This window comes from Pungitius pungitius, chromosome 21, assembly GCF_949316345.1.
Source record: "Pungitius pungitius chromosome 21, fPunPun2.1, whole genome shotgun sequence".
In the NCBI taxonomy this organism is placed as follows: Eukaryota; Metazoa; Chordata; class Actinopteri; order Perciformes; family Gasterosteidae; genus Pungitius; species Pungitius pungitius.
In genome coordinates, this window is record NC_084920.1 from 8,360,461 (window position 1) to 8,369,449 (window position 8,989).

Genomic DNA, 8,989 nt, shown 5'->3' on the forward strand with positions numbered 1-8,989 from the left:
CAACGCTCTGAAGACAGTGGAGATGGCTGTGGACTTCAGGAAGAACGCAGCTCCACCTTCCCCCCTCACCTTGTGTGACTCCCCCGTCACCACTGTGGATTCTTTCCGTTTCCCAGGCTCCATCATCATCCAGGACCTCAAGTGGGAGCTGAACATCAGCTCCATCACCAAAAAGGCAGCAGAAAAAATTCAACCTGACAAAGACGATGATGGTGCACTTCTACACGGCCATCATGCTCCTCCATCACCGTGTGGTACGCTGCAGCCACAGCCAAGGGCAGGTTGCAGCGTGTCATCCACTCTGCAGAGAGGGTAATTGGCTGCAATCTTCCGTCTCTCCAGGACTTGTTCTCTTCCAGGACCTTGAAGCGGGCTAGAAAGATTGTTGTCAACCCCTCTCACCCCGGACATAAACTGTTTGTGCCCCTTCCATCCGGCAGGAGGCTGAGGTCCATCAGGACAAAGACCTCCAGCCACACTAACAGTTTCTTTCCTTCGGCAGTCGGGCTCATCAACAGAGCCCGGGTCCCCCCCTGACTGACTCTCAGCCTCATGTACATTCACTTGTTGTTTGTATATAACAGACTTCCTTTCGGAATTAGCACTGCACCATCCATCTTCCAGCGGATTATCGAAAATCTTACCAGTGGTAGTTTTTCCTGAACTGACCTGTTCATTATGGGACGCACAGAGAAGGAACATCTCCAAAACCTTCAAAAGGTCCTGCAAGGGCTTCAAGAAAATGGGCTACGAGTGAAACGCTCCAAGTGCGAGTTTGGCAAAACTCAAATAGAGTACCTGGACTATGTGCTGGATGGGCAGGGCACACACCCTTCAAAAGAAACATTAAGAGCTTATCAGGAGGCTCCAGCTCCTGATAGCTCCAGGCATTTCTAGGACTTGTGAACTACTATGGAAGATTTGTGCCACAGCAGAAAGAGATTCACTCTGGGCACCAAGACATAGTGAAAACCAAGGCCCTAGCTCGCAATATGTACGTTGGCCGAACCTTGATATCGAAGTGGAACAGATTTGCGAGACATGCCAGCTGGATCAAAAGATGCCACGCCAGGTTCCACTGCATCCCCGGGAGTTCCCTGGTGAGGCCTGGAAAAGACTACACATAGACTTTGCTGGACCGTTCCTGAACCCCATGTTCATGGTGGTGGTGGATTCACATACAAAGTGATTGAAAGTGTTGTCATCAGGCTCAAGAGACAGAAAAAATTGTGACTGACAATGCAACCACATTCACATCAGACGAGTTCCTGACCTTCGCCAAGCAGAATGGAATTGTGCACACCACAAGTGCACCAGGACATCCGGCGACAAATGGTCTGGCGGAGAGATATGTACAGACGTTCAAGGCATGTATGAAGCTCGCTCACACTTCATTGAACATTGAGGACAAGATCTCACTGTTCCTGCTGCAGACTTTACCTAACTGCTTCTTTGATGCAGACGATGCTGTTTGTATTTGCGCAGCACTGTGTGGTCACAAGTGGATTACAGGGTTGGTTGTGAGACAGACAGGCCCTGTTTCGTATGTTGTCAAAGAGAGGGACTCCGACGCATTGCAGACATTGCAGGTAGCATTGGGAGGTAGCAGCAAAGCTGTGGAAATGGCCACCGTGACTGCAAACAGGATCTCCTTGGTCGACCTGCAAGAACTTCTAGTGAATCAATACAACACAGACTTTAATGAGAAGGCCTATGAAGAAAAAAGGGAAATATCAGTGAATGACAAGAAATTTCTGAACATTGTCAATCATTCTGTAAAAGTGACTACTGCATTAACTTACCTTTCAAAGCGGATAATATCACAATGCCTAACAACCGCGTTGTTGCAGAACAGCGTCTGTTGAATCTGAAAAGGAAGTTCAAAAGAGATCCGAAATATCAAAGTGAGTATACAGAGTTCCTTAGTGATGTCATTCAGAAGGGCTATGCTGAAGTGGTTCCCTCCGCACAACTGGATAGGACTGATGGAAGAGTTTGGTATATCCCTCATCATGGGGTGTATCACCCAAAAAAGAAGACTATTAGAGTAGTGTTTGACTGTAGTGCAACTTTTCAGGGGACATCCCTTAACTCTGAACTACTCCAAGGCCCAAATCTGACACGCTGATTGGAGTGCTGACACGTTTCCGAGAAGAACCAGTAACTCTGATGGCGGACATACAGGCCATGTTTCACCAAGTCAAGGTGACAGAAAGTGACACAGACTTCCTGCGCTTCTTATGGTGGCCACAAGGAAATGCGGATGGTGCTTCAGTGGAATATCGCATGACTGTTCATTGGTTTGGTGCGGTCTCTTCACCAAGCATAGCCAACTTTGCTCTCAGAAAGACGGCACAGGACAACGCAGGCAACTTTCCTCCTGAGGTAACAAACACGATCATAGAGCACTTTTATGTCGATGATTGTTTGAAATCAATGCCCACAGAACTAGAAGCAATGGAACTAATCGCTAACCTCACTGAAGTCTGTCATAGAGGAGGCTTCCATTTGTCAAAGTGGATAAGCAACAGTAGAGCTGTCCTTGGTGCTGTTTCACAACAAGACAGAGCTAAAGAGATAAAAGACTTGGACTTGAGCAAAGATCAATTGCCTATGGAACGAGCCTTAGGACTTCAATGGTGTGTCCAAAGGGACTCCTTCAAGTTCAACATCATCATCTGTGAGCGTACACTTACCAGGAGGGGCATCCTATCAATGGTAAGCTCTATATATGATCCATTGGGCTTTCTGTCTCCACTTACCTTGTCAGCTAAACTGTTATTGCAGGAATTGTGCCGACAGGACTTTGGATGGGATATGACTATTCCCAACTCACTTTCTGACCAGTGGACCAAATGGACCGGCAGTCTCTCACAACTCACAGACTTTGAGGTACCACGCTGCTTTAAGCCAAATGATTTTGGTGAGTCCGTGCATAGCCAGATTCACCACTTGTCTGATGCCAGCGAGCTAGGCTATGGAACAGTCAGCTATCTCAGAATGACAAATGCAGAAGGAAAGGTCCATGTAGCATTTTTGATTGGCAAGGCAAGAATAGCTCCATTCAAACGGCAGACCATCCCAAGGCTGGAGTTAGCAGCTGCAGCTTTGGCAGTTAAGATGGATAAAATGTTAAAAGAAGAATTGCTGCCACCTAGATAGGTCAGTGTTTTGGTCAGACAGCACATCGGTCTTAAAGTACATCTCAAATGACCACACTCATTTTCATACCTACGTAGCAAATAGGACATCTAGGATCAGGGAGGCCACACAGGTCTTTCAGTGGAGATATATTGACACAAAGAGAAACCCTGCTGACGACTGCTCTAGAGTTGTGAGCACAGAGAGGTTCATGAGGAACCCAAGATGGATCTCTGGACCAGAGTTCCTTTGGTCATCAGAAGAGAACTGGCCAAATGCATCTGCGGACAAACTTGAACTTTGTGAAGATGATCCAGAGGTGAGAAAATCTGCAACAATGAATGTAATCATGATTGAGCAACCTGCCCACAGACAGGTTGCTCAATCACTTTTCAGACTGGCTGAAGTTGAAAGTAGCTGTTGCATGGATCCTAAAACTTAAAAATGCATTAAAATGCCTTGTGCAGAAGGAAAAGTATTCAAAGAGAGATTGTAAACAGGCACCAAGAGTAACCAGAATGACAAAAGGGTATGTAAAAGACAACATAAAGGAAGCAATAACAGTGGATGATCTGATAATGGCAGAAAAGGCTATTCTCTCCTATGTACGGAGACGAAGTTTCCCTGAGGAGATTGACATGCTGCAAAATGGTGCTTCCAATGTGAAAAAGGGCAGTAGCATATACCGATTGGATCCAGTGCTGAACAATGGAATCCTTCGAGTGGGTGGTCGCCTCAGAAGAACAGCAATGCCCGAAGAAGGAAAACACCCTGCCATTTTGTCCAAAAATCACCACATAGCCACTCTGATCCTTCGCCACTTCCATGTTCATACCGGACATGGGGGAAGGAACCACGTGCTATCTCAGGTACGAAAAACATACTGGATAACAAATGGTAACTCTGCTGCAAGAAGTGTTTTCTCTCACTGTGTGACGTGCAGAAAGCACAGAGGTAAATTCGGCGAACAAAAGATGGCGGACCTGCCAAGTGAAAGACTGGTCACAGACTTGCCACCATTCTCCAATGTTGGACTTGACTACTTTGGTCCTTTTGAGGTAAGAAGGGGAAGGAGCACAATGAAAAGATACGGCGTCATCTTTACTTGCATGACCAGCCAAGCTGTACACCTAGAGATAGCCTGTTCTTTAACTACAGACTCGTGCATCAATGCCATCAGAAGGTTTCTGTGTCGAAGAGGGCAGGCACAACACATAAGATCAGATAATGGCACTAACCTTGTAGGTGCAGAAAGAGAACTGAGAGAAGCACTCAGAACTTTAGACCAAAGGAAGGTCCACCAAACTTTGATGAAGGAAGGAGTTCAGTGGAGCTTTAACCCCCCTACAGCCTCTCACCATGGTGGGTTCTGGGAACGCCTCATCAGAATGGTAAGGCATGTCTTATGCTCAGTCTTAAAACAACAAACAATAGACGATGAAGGGCTACACACTGTGTTCTGCAAAGCTGAGGCAATTCTTAACAGCCGTCCCATCACAAAGGTATCCGGTGACCCACAAGATCTAGAGGCCCTTACACCGAATCATATTCTGTTGCTCAAACCTAATCCAATTCTGCCCCAGGAGTCTTTGCAAGGTCAGATCTATACCACAGAAGACGCTGGAGACAAGTCCAGTATATGGCCGAGCTGTTCTGGAAGAGGTGGATTCTGGAATACCTCCCTCTTCTACAAGAACGACAAAAATGGTCAAGAGCAAGAAGGAATTTCATTCTAGGGGACATCGTCTTGATCGCAGACAATACTGCTCCTCGCTGTTCGTGGCTACTGGGAAGAATTGTCGAGGCCAAACCTGATAGCAGAGGTCATGTCCGGGTGGTGAAGCTGAAAACAAAGACGAGTATACTAGAGAGGCCGGTGTCCAAAATCTGCATGCTGTTAGAGGGTGACGAAGGTAACCAAGGTTGTATGAAGAAGTCCTGAGCATCCAAGATCTTTGAAGATAAGTGGACCCATTACATTTTGTGTCTCATTTTGAGTTTTTCTATGAGATGGCTCCTTTTCTCATTTAAAAAAAAGGTAAAATTGTTTTGCCTCTACAAACACAATTAGGGGCCGGTATGTAGGAGCCATATTGAGCTACTGTATATTCATGTTTTTTTCCTCAAATAGTAGTGCGGGTGTGTGTGTGTGTGTGTGGCATTGGGTGTGTGTGTGTGGGTGTGTGTAGGCAGGCATGAAAGACAGGAAGACAGAGCAGTGGGTGTGGCTGAGAAGGGAAACAGTCTTTTGACCGTGTGGTGGAGTGACGTGAGGAGCCATGACGTGACAAGCCGTCTCCCACCATATAAGAGACTACATTAGTTTAATTGTGTTTATTATTTTTACTTCATTTCTTTCCACGGAAGAGCAATAAATGGTCATTGCACCGAACCGGATCAATTTCTACTCCTCATCTTTAAAACTACACGCGTCAAGATATCCAGCTCAGCCACTGGAAGTAGCTGATCAGGGAGTAAAGGGACCAACTTAAAAGGCTTCTACAGACATCATGGAGACCAGTTGCGAACTTGAGTTATTGCTGAACTGGATATACATAGATGTCTCTGGATCACAGGCTGATCTTGGTGATGAGGGAGCTGCCGGAAGAAGCGGTGGACACTAAAACACCAACACCAACACCAGAGCTTCTACAACCAGAACCAATGGCTCTGAGGCGCTCTAACCGAGGGACTAAACCACCTAAGTGCCATAAGACAGCGGATTGTATCTTTTGCTCACTCAGACAGACAACCTGAAAACAGACACGCATACCTTGACCTAAGGGAAGATGTTTATTTATTGTTTTGGTAAAAGTGTGAATAACCTGCTGTGTTAGTCAAAAATGTTAGAGAGGTGTGATTATTTTAAAGGGGAGTAATGTGGTATATTGACTACAGTTAGTTATATTGTTGTATCAGTTCAAATGCTTTTTGGACCTGCGCTGTATGTTCTGAACAGAGTCATGGCTGATTAAACAAGTGAACGCTACGCAACATGTGGTCCGTTTCGTCATGACACAACACAAGTAATGTTTAAAATTGCCCACATTATTATGTCCTTAAAGCATATTGTTAACGGCACACAGTCTGTAGTTCCATATTATTATTTAGGAGAAATATTAAATGCTTTGAAATCACGTCTTTGCGCAGATCAAATTTCGCTCACCAGTAATTATTATGACATTTTTAATGATATTTTTAAATATTGCTTTTCTTTCAACATTAAATTACACGGCACATTATCAACAAATTTACGTTCTTTTAGCACGTTGATGTTTCATACACTTTTTAGCCAGTTGAAAAGACGTTGAAATTAGGTCTTAGGCGTTCAGACCTCATTTCACCCGATTTCCATCATATTTCAACATTTAAATAATGTCTAGTCCTCACTGGGATACCTTGACTAAAAAAAAAACACAAAGAACAAATCGTAGCACTTGTACTTATTATGGCTCTCATCTACAGCAAGTTGTAATACAGTATATGATGAAATTACACTTTCTTGTTTCTTTTTTTTCTGGGTTTGTATCCTGTTAAAATGCACTTATTGTAAGTCGCTTTGGATAAAAGGGACAGCTAAATGACATGTAATGTAATGTAATAAATTACATATAATAAAGTAATGCAATGTAATGTACATATATAACTACTGAAGTGGTATTTATACTGAAATAGACCTATTTGCTTTCCTGGGTAGTTAGTTGAGACGATAAATATTAATCTTCTCTTCTACAGACACTGTTGGCAAGAAACTGGATAATTCGGAGAAACTATTACTGTGAAGTGGACAAAGTGCTAAAGCCAGATAAATGTAAATTTCATAACCCAGAGTCTTTAGTACAGACCAACTTAAAGATACTTGTAGCCAATGTATCTTATCTATACAGTATATGCACTGTGGTGACAGCGCAACCTCACAAGTAACGGAGATGCATTACAATGTACCTGTATTTATATTGACTGTGACAACATATGGCTCTGAAAGTGAGGAGAACAGCTAAATATATTCTGGTCATGCTGCCACCACAGAATGCTGAAACCTAATTTCCAAGTTGTTAGTGCAGATATATATCAACAACAACCGATGCAAACACACACACACACACCTGTAATGTCTATTATTGTTGATCTACTTACTGCACGGACAGCAAGCTAATCCTTCAGCCGTACTGGCTTGTTTTTTTCTGGATTTCAACCTTGATTTCCCTTGTCCGTTAACACCACTCTGCTCCTCTGTCCGTCTGTCCCACTGCTGTCCACCGGAACCTGCTGCTTATAATAGCATGCGCTTTGGTATTTGAGATATGTCCTCTTGTTGCCAGTCGGAAGCTAACTAAAATTGAGAGTCACAGTTGTGTTGAAGAGCACTTCCTTTGCTGATGTTCTAGTGTGTTTTCTTACTAAAAAACAAAGGATCAAATTCGGAAATCATTTAAATTAAAACCCTTTGAGAGGTGAGATAACACCTTTAATTTTGCCTTTAACTTATTTGTTTGACTTACTACTTTATTTTATTTGTTATGGGTGATTCTAGAATAAATAAATGCTGTACATGAGGGGCAATGCGATGTACCCTCCCACACCTTCCAGAGTCCTGCTTGTCCATCTAACACAGCCTTAATCTTATTTATAAAACGGTGAGGTTTTGTGACAGACAGGCAGATATAAACACTTGTCAACTTGGCCAACATGTACTTTTTACCAGTGACAGTTTCAATTTGTTTTACAAAACATAAAGCTGGAGGACACATAACATATTAATTACATAATTATGAAAAGCATGCAGTTATGTATGGTGATCGAGCTGATTTTACTTGTAAAAACATTTAGCTCTTAATACTTGGACATTTACTATTTTGAATGCACCATTTCTTCTTGTAACAGAGCAACATCATACTGTGTTGTGTCTTGAGAAATTAGCATTACAGCTCGCATTGCTTATTTTACTTAACATTTATTTAATCGAGATTCTATAATATAGAAGTCCCATTTCCGCCACTGAAAAAACGGTCCTGTAAGTCATAATGAGTATTCCATAATTACGATTTAGCTATCTTATAGTTATACGATACTGTCGCGGGAGCAAAGCAAGGACCAGACTTGAGACTTTAAATCAAAGCAATATGACAATGTTTATTTGTGACAGGAGTATTCCGCCCTGCAGTCATACATGCATGGACCTGTTTCAAAGCTGTCTAGCAACAGCAAAGAAAGGGCGCTTAATACAAAGTGCGCTCTGATTATATAGTCTTTAAGAGCATTTTTGATTGGTTCAATATGATGGAGGCGGCTCCTTGTTTATGACCTTCGGAGAGCCCCATTGCCCCCATTGGAGCATAGGGATGTCCATCCTTCAGGCTCTCGGATCATTACACCGTTGTTCATGAGTTCACTGCATACTTAAGATAGTTTGTGTGTGAGACATGTTAGTCTCAATATTCTGTTTTATCGACATTTGACCCTGAGAGTGTGTGTAGTTCTTTAGCAACAGGTTCACTGCATATTTAGGATGTTTTGCGTGTGAGCCATGGCCACCCCAGTCTCATGTATGGATGTGACCCTGAGAGTGCATGCAGCCTTTTTAGCAACATCTTTGTGTGCTCCGGGTCATACACAGCCTCCACTCATTATTATTATTCTATTATTGTTCAAATGTAATTGCAGTCTAGCGTTAGCATGCATGATTATATTTAATACTCAACAATACTATCACATTGATTTCATAATTAGTCATAATTATAAGATACTAAATGGGCTTCCATAAGATCCACAGAGGTAACATGACGAAGAACTCACCATCTGTGCTCTCGCTGTAGGCGGCCACAGTGATCGGTCATCGCGAGACTCG